This window comes from Balaenoptera musculus, chromosome X (assembly GCF_009873245.2).
Source record: "Balaenoptera musculus isolate JJ_BM4_2016_0621 chromosome X, mBalMus1.pri.v3, whole genome shotgun sequence".
In the NCBI taxonomy this organism is placed as follows: domain Eukaryota; kingdom Metazoa; phylum Chordata; class Mammalia; order Artiodactyla; family Balaenopteridae; genus Balaenoptera; species Balaenoptera musculus.
In genome coordinates, this window is record NC_045806.1 from 44,985,424 (window position 1) to 45,002,183 (window position 16,760).

Genomic DNA, 16,760 nt, shown 5'->3' on the forward strand with positions numbered 1-16,760 from the left:
TCAGGGAAGAAATGTGGACGTGAATGCAAAGGGGAGAAACCACATTAAGAGGGGTAAACAGCTATAATTCCCATTTCTGTAACAGGGTAGGGTACTCCATTATTGTTGGGAGAAGGCTTCCTGGTCTGAGCTCTGGGAGGGCGTCACGGCACTTTAGTGATGAGCGTCCTGAGGAACCGCCATCAACCCTAACCAGGGGGCGCTGAGTGTGTGAAGGCAGGAAGTCTCAGTCTTTACCCCTAACAGACACAGACAGCTTCTTAGCCCTGCTGAGAGTGGTGCTGTGGCACCTGAGGGAAGCTCAAAGTTGCCCTCTAGCAAAACTACCAGTGCTCCTTATGTCCTAATCCAGGTCAGGGTGGCTGCCCAGGCACTGTGCACTGACCTGGATAAGTCTGATGGTAACTGTGTGTGCGTGTGTGTGCGTGTGTGTGTGTGTGTGTGTGTGTGTGTGTGTGTGTGTGGTGTGTGTGTGTGACAGTGACTATTCATTGAATCGTTCACCAAGCTCCAACTGTGGTCAAGGCACTGTGCTGGATGGCTGGGGATACATAAATTGGTCAGCTGGGTATCTGCTCAGTCAGCTGACTGACAAGGACAAGGAGGGATCACAGATACTGAATGACAAGCCTGTGCCAGGCCTTAGAAGGAGTGAGAGGCAGGACGTGGGGGAACAGCAGAGAGAGTCGAGGTGGAGCAAGCAAGGAACTAGGAGGACCGCGTGAGGGGCAGCTCCGAGTGAGGCTGATGGCCTCACCTGGACTTGACATGCCCTTCCTAACTGTGCTCATGTCCCTGACTCCATGGACACCTGTGCTCTGGGCACAGCGTCACAGACTCCACTAGCAGCCTGCGTTCATTCAACAGTCCATCGATTGGACGCGTAGTTGCGGGGCCTACACTGGGCACCAGCCACTTGGTACTTGGGAGACATTCAGTGAACATTCGGTGCTCTAAGGATCTTGACCCAGGTTCCGCTGTGAGGCCAGAACTGTGGCTGATGGGGCAACAGAGTGACCCACACGTGTGTAATGAACGTTGCAGCCTCTTTGATTAGGAGTTTCCGGAATTAGGGATCGTATGAAAGATGCAATGCTCCTCCCCCCACCAAAGGGAAGAGAATCTGACTCGAGATATGCCCTGTTTACTCCATTCTCCTGTGTCAGTTTTAACACAGAAATAACTGGTCCAGGAAGAGCTACCCTTTATTGACCAAGTACATTGAGTCGAGGTCCTTCATTCATTGAGGAAACAAGTTCGAAGCACCGACCAGACACTAGGTCTCCGCTACTGGGGTCAGTTTTGGGGATGCAGGGATGATGGAGGCTGCAACCTGCAAGCAGATGACTGCCCCCTGTTGTGTGAGAAAAGCCATGGCAGGATTTAAATCATAGAACCCTAGGAACACAGAAGAGAGCCTCTGACCCCTGCCATAGTGTGCGGGGGTGTGTGGTGTGTGGGTGTTTGGTCAGGACACACTTCTCGGGGTGGGGAGGTTCTTCAGGTGGCACTTGGATCATCCACAGTTGACAGACACAAGCTGAAGAGCAGAGACATGAACACGGGTGGAGCCAGATTTCCATTCTCAGTCTGTTGGCTCCAGACCACCATGGCAGCTGGGTCAGCTCCAGAGCTGTCATGCAGCCACTAAAAACACTTCCTCTGCCTCTGCTTGCCTCTCAGTTCCTTACATCTGACAAATAGAGTGAGACTGGTGGAGACATAACTGGGGGAGGGTTGATTGCAAAGCCTCTCTGATATGGCAGAGTGCCTCCCCACAGGGGAGGCTGAAGTCCTGCCCGGCCGTTGGCTCTGAGGCAGTCCTTTTGTGCCGGTGGACTCCAGTTTCTTGGCTGCAAGGCAGCTCCTGCGAAGGCAAACACAGAGAGGGTCTTAGAACCTTTCAGGGTGGCTTTGCCCTACTGGGTGCCTGCATTTCACAGGTGGACATGGTACTGGGACAGTCATGACTTTCCTGTCACGGAACAACATCTGCATCTCGGCACCTGAATCACAAGCCAAGTGGGTTGTCGTGACCGCAAAGAAGACGGGCTTTGCAGTCGGGCAGAACTGGGGCTTGACTCCCAGATCCAGCCTTTACTGTATCAGTGACCTAACCTCTTTGAGCTTGTTTCCTTGTCTGTGGAAGGCAGGGGTTGATACTTCTCTGGATCTATGGGAAATAAAACCGCATATGCCTGGCTCCCATTATTAGCTCAGTAACTAGGCTCCGGGTGAACCATTTTACACTGCGCCCTGTGTTAGGGACACATCAGTGTGGAGGTAAGCATGCCGGGGACCTCTGGGCATCTACTCCACCCTCTGGCTGGGGTGGGGGTTGGGGTAGTGGTGGTGGAACTGGTGCCATTTCCATCTCTTTAATTGTCTTTACATATCAAAGGCACACACTTCATTTCATACTTAGGTGTGCTCTGCTCAGAGGAGTTGTACTGAATGAAGTCAGTCCTCACAGTTGGGTCTGTAGCAGGCAGAACCAGCAGTGGGGACACCTAAGGAGTTGCAGGAAGGTGCTGTCAGATTCCCTAAGAGGGTCCCCATACTGAGCGCGCAGCTGATCCTTGCCTCCCTGATGACCACAGGGGACTAGTAAATCAAACCTTGCACAGGGAGGACCCGTTAATATACTTTCTCCTGGGGCTTCCCTGGTGGCGCAGTGGTTGAGAATCTGCCTGCTAATGCAGGGGACACGGGTTCGAGCCCTGGTCCGGGAAGATCCCACATGCCGCGGAGCAACTAGGCCCGTGAGCCACAACTACTGAGCCTGCGCGTCTGGAGCCCGTGCTCCACAACAAGAGAGGCCGCGAGAGTGAGAGGCCCGCGCACCGCGATGAAGAGTGGCCCCCGCTTGCCGCAACTAGAGAAAGCCCTCGCACAGAAACGAAGACCCAACACAGTCAAAAATAAATAAATAAATTAAAAAAAATATATATATATATATATATACTTTCTCCTGTCCTAACAGAAACTCGGACTATAAACTATAGTGAAAATCTCATCAAAACAAAGTCCATGGGTAGGGCAGTTCAAAGCCTGTTCAATTTACTGGGTCACAGATACTATAAAGTGACAGATTTTTTCCCCATTGTTCAGCTTATCCCTCCTCACTGTGAAGCAGGTGGTCACCCTGGATCCCTCTATGCTTCCAAAACTGTGGCCAAATTCCAAAGGTCATATTCAAAGGCAACAGTGGGCCCGTATAACATAAGGCGAGAGCTTTTCTGTCTGTATCCTGTTCTTAGCAAGGAAGCCTTTCCCAGAAAAACTCAGCCATCAGATTGCATTTCAAATCAGCTCGTTGTGAACCACAGGAAAACGTGTGTCCATGTGGGGAATTCATAATGAAATCTCCATCACCTTCCATTCGGTAAAAATATCAAATCTGGTAACTGTGGCTTTTCATCCAGGTACTCCCCAGGAAAAATGGAAATTGCTCTACCCAGCCCGACAGCTGAACCTAAGAAGGAATCAGATAGATGAGGAGGGAGGGAGGGCATGTAAGATGGAGGGAACTGCACGTGTGAGGTTGTGAAATCTGTGGGTGGTGGGGGCCGGGGGGGGCGGCGAGCAGGGGTGGCGAGGGAGGACGAGTGTGAGCACACCGGCCATCTGATGAACAGAAAGAGGTCTCGGTGCGCTGGAATATCAAGTGGGGCTTGGAGCAGAAGGAGGGGTTCTGGTGAAGATCAGGCGTTTGGGGGCAGGCAAGGCCTGCTGTGCTTAGTCCAGGAGGCTGGACATTATCCTAAGAGCAGCGGGCAGCCCCTGCAGAGTTTTGAGCAGGGGTGTCATGCCCAGGTTAGGACTTAAGAAAGCTTCCTCAGGCAGTAGGATAGACAAAGCGTTGGAAAGCATCAGGATTGCTGGTGGTGGTCAGGGAGAGAGATGAGGGTGACGTGGACTAGGGAACTCACTGTGCCGATGGAGAGAAGTGTCAGGATCTTACTTAGAAAGACTTAGGAGGCAGAAAGGTGGGGCTTGATGATTGAGAGGCAGCAGGCAAGGATGGCTTTAAGGATCTCTGGCCTAAGCAGCTGGGGAGAAGGCTGCCTTGCCCTGAGTTAGGCAACAGTGGAGGAGGTGCAGCTATGTGGGGAGGGGTTGTGGATGGGTTCAGTTTGGACTTGTTGAGTATTCCTTGCCTTTGGGGCTCAAACACGTATTACCTGAATGACTTGGGGGAGCTGACCTAACCACTCTGTGCCCAAGATGCCTCAACAGTGATAGGGGAATGAGACTAATAATTAAGAAAAAGACTAATTTCTGTTTCATTTATTTATTTATTAAAGAAAACGTTTTTTAATCTTACAGCACAGTGCCTTGAAAAGTACAGTAGTACGGTACAACAGCTGGCCTACAGGGGCTGGCGTTTCATTTATGTAGTCTATGAGAGTGTCCTCCTTTTACACAGCAGCACGCTGTTTTACTGTCAGGTACTCCCTAGGTACAATGGGAATGTATCTTCCCTCCATATATCTGCTTGGTTTTACATATCTGCTTGGTGTATTTTCACCATGTACCATGCATTGCCAACTGTAAAAGAAAAATAAATCCATTCAAAGTAACAAGTGTTTGTCACATGCATGCAGAATGGCAGTCCATCAGCCTGTCTCTCAGAGAAATAGCCCCCCCTTCAGACCCTCCAATTCTTCCTCCTCTAGCCCCTCACTCCCTCCAGGGAGTGGGCACAGGGCCTTTGGGACCAAGTTTGTCTAACACTTCTCTTCGCTGTGAAGTCATCTCCAGTGTCCCAGAAGTTGCCTAGCACTTGTTGAGTGCAGTCTCCCTGTGGACCTGTCAGTTGACCAGGGAAGTCTGTAGTTTAGGAGAGAGGATTGAGCCTGATAGGTGGAACTGGAAACCATCGGTGTGTGGCTGCCTAGCAGGGAGGTGATGAAGCCACAGATACCTAGATTTGAATCGAGGCCCCACCACTTACTCCTTCTGTGACTTTGGGCAGGTTACTTAACCTCTCCGTGGCTCAGTTTCCTCAACTGTAAGAAGAGGATGATGGTCCTACTCTGGGATAATAACTCCTTTTTGCTTCCTTCATGTAGATCACAAACATATAACCTTTTGATAACTATACAGTGCTGTTCGAGCGGCGATTACTTCCAGGGCAAAAAGGGAAGCTCTCTGCTTATAGACTTATCTACTTGGACAGGCATGAAAGATGCCTGGCTCATGTTTACCGTGTTGACAAGGTTGAACTTCACCTGAGCCCTGAAAAAAGCCACAGTAAAGAAATCTCCGCAGACTTTTGTGTTCCCGAAATGGCTTACTGCAAAGGACCACCCTTCCCCTTATGACTCAAGATAAGGCTTCTCATAAGTCTCAGGTGACTCCTGGGTTTACCTGCTACAAGGCCAAATACAGACCTTCCTCCTTTTCCTTAAAGGGCAGATACAGACCCTCCAGCTCCTTGTTTTTTGTCTCATGACTAGTAACTGAGATTAAAAGTCAGTCCTCCTGAAAGTAGCTAGTCACAAAGATAATCATTTCCTGTTCAGTTGACTGAGACTTCCCCTGAACGGTTTTCCCACCTGCAAACGTCCCCACTGTAACTTGTCTACTACTCTCTATGAAATGAAGTACAGTGCAAAACCACCCTGCTGACAGTCTGATCTTCAGATCTGGGGTGCTCTCCCAATTGCAATTGGTAGAATAAAGTCAGTCTCTTTATTAGTTTGTGTTTTGTCTTTCCCAGTGTGATGTATCACACGGGGTGTGACTGGTAAGAACTAGGTAAGAAAAAGATCAAGTAACAGGAGCTGCTTCTCACGCAGGCACGCAACAACACAAATTACCAGGCAGTCAGGGAGAAGCCCGCCCCCACCCCCCTTCCAACCCCAATAGCCCACCACGACCATGCGTCGTCTGCGAGGTCATCTCCAGCGGCCGGAAACTCTTCCTGCGACTCCAGAAGCGATCGCCCCTTCTACTCTCCAAGCTCCTGGGAGAGGCGCTCCGGTGCGCGGCCGGGAGGGGCGGGCACTGCCTTCTCTTCTCCGAATCCCCCAGCCCTACTGCCGCCGTCCCCGGGGAGGAACCTACTCTCCTTCAGGCCACTCCCGGCTCCCTCCCGGCCCACTAAAACCCAGGGAAGGCCTAAGGGGACCCTACTTCTATAAGGGGCGGGGAATGTCGCATCCCTATGACTTCAGACGCAGACCCGCAGACTCCTCCTCCCGTGGAGGGCGGGTAGCCTCTATAGGACGCCGGAGGACTCCTCCCCTCGGTGGTCTTAACCCTTCTATTCCCGGCGCGGCCCGCACCCCCGCCACTCCCGCCTTCCCGCCAGGTCTGAGGATGGGAGGCGGTGCACTGGCGTCCTGATGGCGGAAACCTGATCCCGGGAAAGAAGGTGCGAGAGTGAGGGATGGAGACAGGGACAGACACGCAGACAGAGGGAGACGTCTCCCTAGGACCGACCAGGTGTGCGTTGGTGTCACAGGACCAGAATCCTTCTCTTTAGCCAGTTGGGATCGGTGCTCTCTCTGAGAGAACAGTTGCTTTCCGCAGATGCCCTACCTCTTGAGTATCAGAATTCCTGTTGGACAGTCTGTGTATGGCTTATTTCTCTTTCTCTGGTTGGGGATTGCCATTTTTTAAGCCAAAAGAGACGATGTTGAAACTTCCAGTGGGCCTTGGTCGACCCCCGGGATAACTGGGCTAGAATCAGTGTTCAACAGGTTCAGAAATAGTTTGTCTGTTTCCTTGGCATCACCTCCCTCCCCACCTCATGTCCCACCTCACAAAATGAGACAAAATAATTGAAGTGTTTTCAAGGCAAATGCGTTTCCTGTATTGAACGCATCAGAGGAATTCTTCCTCGAGAGTGTGTGAGAGAATTGGGTCGTGATGTGACACGACTAGGAATAGGCACATACTCTTAACAGGCTCTTTGATTCCTGTGTTGGTGTGGAATGATTTTGAAAACTTTTACCACATGAATCGACAAGCAGCAGTGTATAATAATTAGAAAAGGAAGGTGTCTTTGGTGGTCTGGTTTTCTGGAGTACAGCTGATCCTGGGCAGTAGACCTCTACTGTGGTCAGAAAGTTGGATCTATGATTAGTTAGGGGGTCTCCGTTTGTATTTCCAATAGCCATTTCCTTATATTTGACATACCTCTATTGGGTGTCTTAGATGTGTCTGTGTGCCTGTGGGTTAGGGTTGTTTTGCTTGTTTGTTTTGTCAGAAATAGAAAAGTGAAGTGGCTTTGCTTGCCTGAGTCTCTCAGGGCACCAGCAACAGAGAAAATGGATAAAAAGAAAGGATTTCCATATTTTAAGGAAAAGAATTTCCACAACTCCTTATGAGAGGGGCTGGGTCTCCTACCTAGAAGGCGTTGGCATTCAATGAAATGTTTTGTGAGTGGCTGTTTTAGGGAAGCAGTGGTTCTACTGTTTTTCCTTGAATATTGGCTACATTTAAAATTGTACTTGAGACTGTGTGAAATAGGTGAGTAAAACTGCAGATCTCAGTGACCCATTTTCTTTACCCAGCTTGTGAGTGCGATACAGACTCAATGTAAACCTCCGGTTTGGGCGGGGCCGACGTGCCCGGCAAGGAAATTTTGTTTATAAAGTGGAGAGAGGCTGGATGTGCTCAAAGGAAATCTGTACTTTGTTCAGCAGATTATTTATGTATTAAAGGAGTAAGTAGAGCCAAGGGACTGTTTAAGGTGGTGATGGTGAATTAAAATAGGTGACAACATTCAGAGAGAGAGAGAGATTGGTATAATGAATAGTGCAGAGACCTTTGCATGTTAACAGACGTAGGTGAAAACCGGTCAGGACCACTACCTAGCAGTGTGACCTTGAGCGAGATGCTTACCCTCTCTGATCCTCAGTTCCCTCATCTGCAAATGGGGACAATACTATTATATATTATCCCACCCCCGGGCGAAGCCATTCCTCACCACCTGATCCCAGCATCCTGTGGCTCCGGCGGCCAAGGCTCTCCTCACGCTTGTTTCGCCACTGTCTTCAGTCTGGCTCCCTGCCCGCCACACTGTGAGCTCCTTGAGGACCGTTTTCCTGCGTGAAATGTTCCCGTGGGCACAAAGTCTGCGAAAGCACAGGTCCTGGAGCCTGGTGCCCCGCAGGTGCTCAGAACATGTTTACCGTCTTGCGAGTGATGATGACGTGAGGTACACGCCCAGAGCAGTGTTAGCTGTTGTTATGCTGTCAATTTGTTTGTTGCAAACAGTATATCCGAAATGAGGGGCTAGAGCAAATCTCTCTGCTCAGTTTTCCGTTGGTCCAGGGGCTGTTTGTGTCTTTTATCCCCACATTGTCCAGAACCCTATTGTACCGGAGTAACACCCACGTTTCCCCTTCCTGGTGCATAACTATTATAGCAGCCGTTTCTCAGCTGAAAACGCGTACTGTCAATGAGCGAACACTGAAAATCCTCGGCTCAAATTTCTGTTCCTTGGAGCGGGTGAGGAGCATCCCGTCTTCTATCCCGACTCTGTTGGGATTGTCTGGTGTCGTCTCTTCCCCACTTTGCTTCCCCTTGATTTGGTATCTTGGATAATCTTGAGCCTCCTGAGACTGAGGTCTGTCCTAGGTTGTGGCTGCTTTGGGCACTTTGCTGAGGGCATTGATGACCAGGTGGGCCCTGGGTGAGTATTTGTTGGATGAATACAGCCCGGACAGCCAGGCTGCTTTGTTTCGTGGGTGAGAGGTGTAGCTGTCACTCGGGCTCCCATCAGCAGGAGGGACGGTGTGAACCCGCTGACCGGTGTCCTGGGGCAGGTCCCCGGGAGCTCTGTCCCTCTGCTCTGCTCGTCTTCCCCTTGCTTCTGTAGCCACTCCTGCGCCTTATCCTCCCCCCGTGCCCTCCTTTGTGCTCCCACTGCTCTCTGTGTATATGTACACTGCGCCTGAGCTTGCCCTGTCTCCTGGCTTCATGCCGCGTGGTTGTGCGTTACCTTTCCGATTAGGCCGGTTTGAGGAGTTTTCTCTTTACTCACAGCCCAAAGCAGACTTCCTGATATAGTGAGCATCGTGGGTTTCCTTTTTTCTTTTTCCTTCCTTTTTTCCTTTTCTGAGGGAACAGTATGGTGTCGTGGGTAAGGGCACTAGCTCTGATTCTAGACAACCTTCCTTTCAGCCCAGTTCTGCCACTTGCTATCATATCATCTTGAGAAATTTACTTGGCCCCCTGTGCCTTACTGTCCCCACCTGAAAATGGGTTAATTATTCTTAATAACGATACGAACTGAGGAGGGTTGTACTTGTGAGTATGGAATGAGGCACGCGTAGAAATGTGCTGGCACGTTCCCTGTCATAACAACTACTGACGCTGCCACGGGGCAGGTTGTAGGTCAGGCCTTGCCCTGCAGGAGCTCCAGGAAGAACTTCAAGATCACATTAGACATCTGTGTCCAGCCCTAGAGGCTCTTTCTTTCTCTGCCACGCTCCTCGAGCTTTTCCCTCACACCTGGATGACCCCTCACCAGAAGCCTGGCTCTTCCTTGGGGCGTCTTCCCAACTGGAAGCCACAGACGGACATCATCTTCTGTTGTGTGCGTCCTTCAGTTCATGCCAGTTCTGTCCTCAGATGGGTTGGGGCTGCTTCCATTGCGGGAGGGTGCCCAGGGCTGGTAGCAAAGGGTGTGATGTTTTGCTGCTCCCCCGTGGCACTGGAAACTCTCTGGGACCTGTTCCCAAACTCCTCTCCCCAAAGTCATCTCCCTCCACCCCAGAATTCACAGTTTACACTCAAGCTGGGTTCCAGTGCAGCCCCTGCCAGCCCAGTCACTCTCCTTCAGCCTCAGATTCCTCATCTGTAAAATGGCAATAACTCTGCCTGCTGGTGAGGTTTGTTGGGAGACCTGAGGGAGATAACGGATGTAAAACACCTATAGCGCCCATGAGCGGACACGTGGAAGGCACTAAAAAAGCAGCAGCATCCCCCATCACACTTCTTTAATCCACAGCACCTGGCGCGGGATAATATGGTGACTCAGGCAATGTCTTTGGGTTGGACTGAGAAAGATGTGACATATTGGGGGCGTATTAGTCAGGCGTCTCCAGAGAAACACAACCGATAGAGATTTATTTTAGGGAACTGGATCATGGGATTGTGGGTGCTGGCAGTTCTGATATCTATAGGGCAGGTCGGCTGGCTGGAAATCAGGTTGCAGTCTGGAGTCCGAAATCCGCAGGGCAGGCCAGCAACTTTGAGTCTCACGCAGGGTTTCTCGGCTGCAGTCTTGAGGCTAAATTGTTTCATCCTCAGGAAGCCTCAATCCCTGCCCTTAAGGTTTTCAGCTGATTGGAAGAAGCGTCGTCCCCCCCCCCCGCCCCATTATGGAGGGTAACCTGCTTCACTTAAAGTCTACTGATTGTCGCAGTGTCGATCACAGCCACAGATACCTTCATACAGCACCATCTAGTTGCTAACATCTGAACAACGGGGCACCAGAGCCAAGCCAAGCTGACTTTTAAATTATTCATCGTAGTGGGGAAGCAGTACATCGAGAGACATCACCTCCCAAACTGAAGCTCTGACCAGTGGGCTGTCTCTCTGGCTTCACTCATCTCAACTAAAATCTGTTCCCTGTCCTCAGAAGCCACGTGAGATGATGATGGAGACTCGAGGCAGCGGTGATTTAAGCAGAGAGTTGGTGCAAGATCCTTATTCATGTGGGGCAAGTGACTGTGGAAGGAATGAAATGGGGTGAGATGATGAATTCATTGCCCCAGCCACCCCCCTGCCCCCAGGTAGCCGACTTCAACAGGGCTGGCTGGGGTTAATGCCTTGTGTAGAGGCTCACGAGTCACGTCATGTGTGTGGTTTGAGAAGCTCGTGGGGCACGTACAGATAGCATGGCCAAATATTCATTTCACAGAGTGGATGGAGGGAGAAGAAGAGAGAAAAGAATGATCAAACGTGGGTTAGTTGTGAGTCAGTTTCTAAAGTCTCAGTATTTTTTTACAAGGGGTGTGTGTGTGTGTGTGTGTGTGTGTGTGTGTGTGTGTGTGAAATCTTTTCTTTATTTGAGAATTGACTTTCTACGTGAAGAAATATCATCTTGAGAGACTCCTTGTGACACGTGGAAATTGGCTGGGAGTTAACTGGGTTAAGATCATTTTCCAAATGTTTGACACCAAATGTTTGTGTAACAGGATGGCGATGGCCCAGAAGAACTGAACTAACTGGTTGAAATACAGATCTCAGTGACTGAAATGTGAAGAGACTCTTTCTGGGAGGTGTGATCATCTTAGCCTGTGTACACAGGCAAGTCATAGGATTCTGACCATGTCTCAGTAGTGTCCTTTTGTTTCCTGCCCTTGAATGTGCTGGGAGCCGCTGTTTGGTTACTAAAGTTCGTAAGTAACAGTTCTCTGAGAAAACTAGCTCTCTAGAAAAGAGCAGTGCCTGAGCAGCTGATCTAAAGTTCTAATATAGCATTTGATGTAATTTTTGTTAGCTTCACCCAAGATATATTTATTCAAAGAATATAGAGAGATGCACCTACTTCAAAATCTACCACTGGATTATTCAAATTAGCATACAGTAAGATCAGCCTGGTTTTCTTTTTGTTGTTGTTGTTGTTGTTGTTTCTTATAAATGTATTTATTTTATTTATTTAATTTTGGCTGCGTTGGGTCTTTGTCGCTACGCACGAGCTCTCTCTAGTTGCAGCGAGCGGGGGCTACTCTTTGTTGCGGTGCGCGGGCTTCTCATTGCGGTGGCTTCTCTTGTTGCGGAGCACGGGCTCTAGGCGCGCGGGCTTCAGTAGTTGTGGCACGTGGGCTCAGCAGTTGTGTCTCACTGGCTCTAGAGCGCAGGCTCAGTAGTTGTGGCGCACGGGCTTAGCTGCTCCGCGGCATGTGGGATCTTCCCGGACCGGGGCTCGAACCTGTGTCCCCTGCATTGGCTGGCGGATTCTTAACCACTGTGCCACCAGGGAAGCCCCCAGCCTGGTTTTCTTTTGGTGTACAGTTCTATGAGCTCTAACACATGGAGAGATTCAGGTGACCACCACCGTGACCAGGGCACAGGCCAAGTCCATCACCCCCGAAAACGCCCAGGTGCTGCCCCTTTGTTGTTTCCCCTTCCTTTGGGATGTTTCCCAATCCCTGACAGAAAGGATCTGTCCTCCTTCACTGTAGTTTGTCCTTGGCAGGGTGTCCTGTAAAGGGAAAGACGCAGCCTGTAGCCTTCTGAGATGGGCTTCTCGCATGTAGCACAGTGCACCATCTTGCATGAAGCTGACAGGCACCTATCGACAGTCTGTGCTTTTTCAGTGCAGAGCAGGTGGCCATTGCATGGGATACCATTTGTTTATCCATTCATCCACACAAGGACATTTGCACTGTCTCCATTTTGGGGAAGTTGTGAATAGAACAGCTCTAAGCATGCATGTTCAGGCTTTTCCTTTCTCTAGGGTAGATACCCAGGAGTGGGATTGCTGGGTCATAAGTAAATGTATGTCTAAGTTTCTAAGAAACTACCAAACTGTTTTTCAAAGTGACTGTGCTGTTTTGCATTCCCACCTGCTAAAAGTGTGAGAGTTCCACCCTCACCAGCGCCGGGTGTTGCCAGGACTTTTGATTTTAGCCTTTCCAATACGAGATTCGGTATCTCATCTTGGTATTAATTTGAAGTTCCCTAAAGGTTTATGATGTTCAACACTGTATTACGCGCTTATGTTGAGTCCCTATCCCACTTCCTAATTGGGTTGTTTGTTTTCTTACTGTTGACTTTTAAAAATTCCTTACATATCCTGAATATAAGCCCTTTGTCAGATCTGTGATTCGCAAACATTTTTCTCCTAATAAATAGCTTCCCTTTTCATTCAGGAGGCATGAGCGATGAAATCTACTTTTTCTCCCCACACCCGGAGTCCAATGTTGTATACCACGCGAGTGCCCATGAGATTCTTCTGAACTGAAAATGAATTCTGCTCCCTGTCAGTCTGTGCTTTTAGCTAGTCCTCTGAGCTGTATTTCTGCAGAAATCTACGAGTCTTCTGCAGACAGAGGCGCTTGAGAGCAGGTAAGTTGATTGGATTCTGAACTCGTGATCTCATCAGAGAGCTTGGGAGCTCAACCATCCTGCCAGGCTTGTCTCCCAGCTCCAAGGGAGAAGGTAAGTCAAGCAGGGCTTTTCTTCTTGAAACTCAAAGGCCTGAATTCAGACAGTCACTGGGGGTGTGTTTAGCACGGGTAAAATGGCATTTCACGTTTGTTGATCCTTTCCCAGGTATCAGACAATATTCAGTGTATTTCTATCACCTCATTTAATCTCTCGCAGACCCATCATTTTGCAAGATATCAATCCTAATTGATGATGGGACTTCCCTGGTGGCGCAGTGGTTAAGAATCCGCCTGCCAATGCAGGGGACACGGGTTCGAGCCCCGGTCCGGGAAGATCCCACATGCCGTGGAGCAGCTAAGCCCGTGCGCCACAACTACTGAGCCTGCGCTCTAGAGCCCGTGAGCCACAACTGCTGAGCCCGCACGCCACAACTACTGAAGCCCGCGTGCCTAGAGCCCGGGCTCCGCAACAAGAGAAGCCACCGCAATGAGAAGCGCGCAACGAGGAGTAGCCCCCGCTCGCTGCAACTAGAGAAAGCCCGTGCGCAGCAACGAAGACCCAGCGCAGCCAAAAATAAATAAATAAAATAAATAAATTAAAAAAAAATCCTAGTTGATGAGGTGGGAAAGCAGACTACAGAGAAGTTAGGGGAGCTGCTCAGGGTCACACAGGCCGTCAGAGGAGGAGTGACCCACAAACCTAGGCATACTCGATTCAGAGCCCACACTCTTTATTTTTTTAATTAAAATCGACATACCATATTGTATTAGTTTCAGGCGCACAACAAAGTGATTCCACATTTTTAAACATTAGGAAATGAATACCACGATAAGTTTGGTTACCATCTGTCACCATACAGACTTATTACAATATTATTGACTATATTCCGTATATGTACATTCCATCCCCGTGACTTATTTATTTTATAACTGGAAGTGTGTATCTCCTAATCCCTTCACCTCTTTTACACAACTCCCCACCTGCTCCCCCTCTGGCAACCACCAGTTTGTTCTCTGTGTCTCTAACTCTGTTTCTGTTCTGTTCCCTGTGCTCACTTGTTTTCTTTTTGAGGCTCCACATACAAATAAAACCATGTGGTATTTGTCTTTCCCTGTCTGCCTTATTTCAGTTAGCATAATACCCTCTAGGTCCATCCATGTTGTCGAAAATGGCAAGATTTCATTCTTTTTTATTGCTGAGTAATATTCCATTGTGTATATGTATACCACTTCTTCTTTATTGATCCATCTATCGATGGGCACTTCCATATCTTGGCTAGGGTAAATAATGCTGCAGTGAACAGAGGGGTACATACAGCTTCTGTGATTAGTGTTTTTTGTTTTCTTCAGATAAATACCAAAAAGTGGAATTGCTGGATCATATGGTAGTTCTAGTTCTGGGGTTTGTTTTTTTTTAATTTATTTTATTTATTTATTTTTGGCTGCGTTTGGTCTTCATTGCTGTGCGGGTGCTTTCTCTAGTTGTGGCGAGCGGGGGCTACTCTTCATTGCAGTGCGTGGGCTTCTCATTGCAGTGCCTTCTCTTGTTGCAGAGCATGGGCTCTAGGCTCGCGGTCTTAGTAGTTGTGGCTCGCAGGCTCTAAGAGCGCAGGCTCAGTAGCTGTGGCGCACGGGCTCAGTTGCTCCGCAGCATGTGGGATCTTCCCGGACCAGGGTTCGAACCCGTGTCCCCTGCTTTGGCAGGCGGATTCTTAACCACTGCGCCACCAGGGAAGCCCCTAGTTTTAGGTTTTTGAGGAAACCCTCACTGTTTCCATAGTGGCTGCACCAATTTACATTCCCACCAACAGTGCATGAGGGTTTCCTTTTCTCCACATCCTCGCCCGCATTTCTTACTTGTTGTTGTCTTTTTGATAATAGCCACTTGACAGGTATGAGGAAGCACCTCACTGTGGTCTTGAATTTGTAATCCCTGATGATTAGTGATGTTGAGCATCTTTTCATATGCCTGTTGGCCATCTGCATTATCTTCTTTGGAAAAATGTCTATTCAGTGTTTTGCCCCACTTTTTAATCGGGCTCCTGGTTTGTTTTTTGTTTTGTTTTGTTTTGATAATGAGCTCTATGAGTCCTTTAGATGTTTTGGATATCTACCTCTTTTCGGATATATCACTTGCTAATATCTTCTCCCATTCAGCAGGTTGCCTTTTTGTTTTGTTGACGGTTTCCCTTGCTGTGTAAAAGCTTTTTAGTTTGATGTACTCCCATTTGTCCATTTTTGCTTTTGTTGCCCTTGCCTGAGGAGACATATCCAAAAAATTACTGCCAAGACCAGTGTCAAAGAGCATACTTGGCTACGTTTTCTTCTAGGAGTTTTATGGTTTTAGGTCTTACAATTTAGGCTTTAATCCATTTTTTGTTTATTTTTGTATGTTGTGTAAGAAGGTGGCCCAGTTTTCCCAGAACCATTTATTGAAGAGGCAGCCTTTTCCCTAATGTATATTCTTGGCTCCTTTGTCATAGGGGTTTATTTCTGTCAGAGCCCACACTCTTAAGCATCCCCAACCGTACCCTCCGTAAAGGCTGGGGAGAAGTGGGAAGAGCTGGTGACTTCAGTGTCCGTTCACAGCTGGTGGCACCAAGTCTGGGTAAGATACATCATTGATCCTGCCCACAATGCACTGGGGCGGGGATAACCATCCCCACCTGGCACGAGTTCACCAGGGTGGTGATGTCACGGGCTCACTCCAGCAGCCAACCCAGGTCAATCCTGCCAACCACAATCAACCATTTAGCCAATCATGAAGGTTTTCACTGTATCCGTTACATCCCCCCACTCCACGCCAGGCTGGCTGTTGAGACGGGGAGGTGAGGAGGAATTGCAGAGCCAGTCCCTGCCCTCGGGAGTTGAGTCATTAATCAGAGAGAGATCTGACACCCATAGATGTGGTGGCAAGTGCATCATTGATCCCCTGTGAGGCTGGGTTGCTAGGAGACGAGAGGAGTGACAAGGATCAGGGTGGGATGAAGTGGACATGGCGGCGGGGGTGGGGGGAGCGGAGCAGGGTATGCTGGGTACTTGCCGAGGCCAGTCCCAACTGCAGAATTACCCACAGCCTGCATGAGGGCGCCTGGAGGATGGATGGGCGGGTGTAAATGAGGGAATCAGCAGCGCCACCCCATCCCCACCTCAAAGTGTCTGTATCCCCAACCTGTGTATTGGGTGTACGTGGTCTGGGGGTCCCATCTGAGACAGCATACTCTCCCAAGTTACAGAGTAGGAGCCAGAATCCCGTGATGTCCAGAGGTGTCCAGCATGTCAAATTCTAGGCCAGAGACCGAGCCACAGGCACCAAGAGGCCAGAAAATATTGGATGGGAGTTGGCTTAAAACGCAATGGCCGGTGCTTTGCGATGACCTAGAGGGGCGGGATAGGGAGGGTGGGAGGGAGGCTCAAGAGGGAGGGGATATGGGGACATATGTATGCATATGGCTGATTCACTTTGGTGTACAACAGAAACTAACACAGTATTGTGAAGCAATTATACTCCAATAAAGGTCTATTTAAAAAAAGAAAAAACAAGCCGCAATGGCCAAATAACAGATTGGAATGTATGTACCTATAGCAAGTAAAGATATCGCATCATTAATTTAAAAACCTTCCCACAAAGGGAAGCCCTGGGCCTCCTGGTTTCATTGGTGAATTCTATCAAATGTTTAA

General features: G+C 49.2%; 1 long non-coding RNA gene across 1 annotated transcript; it reads right to left on the reverse strand.

Moving 5' to 3' along the window:
- Window positions 1–1,187: 1,187 nt before the first annotated feature.
- Window positions 1,188–6,152, reverse strand: LOC118888998. The gene is made up of 2 exons (XR_005018397.1): window positions 5,880–6,152; window positions 1,188–1,867 (listed from the first exon to the last, which is right to left on the reverse strand). It is a non-coding gene; the product is annotated as an uncharacterized LOC118888998 (long non-coding RNA).
- Between the last annotated feature and the right edge of the window lie 10,608 nt (window positions 6,153–16,760).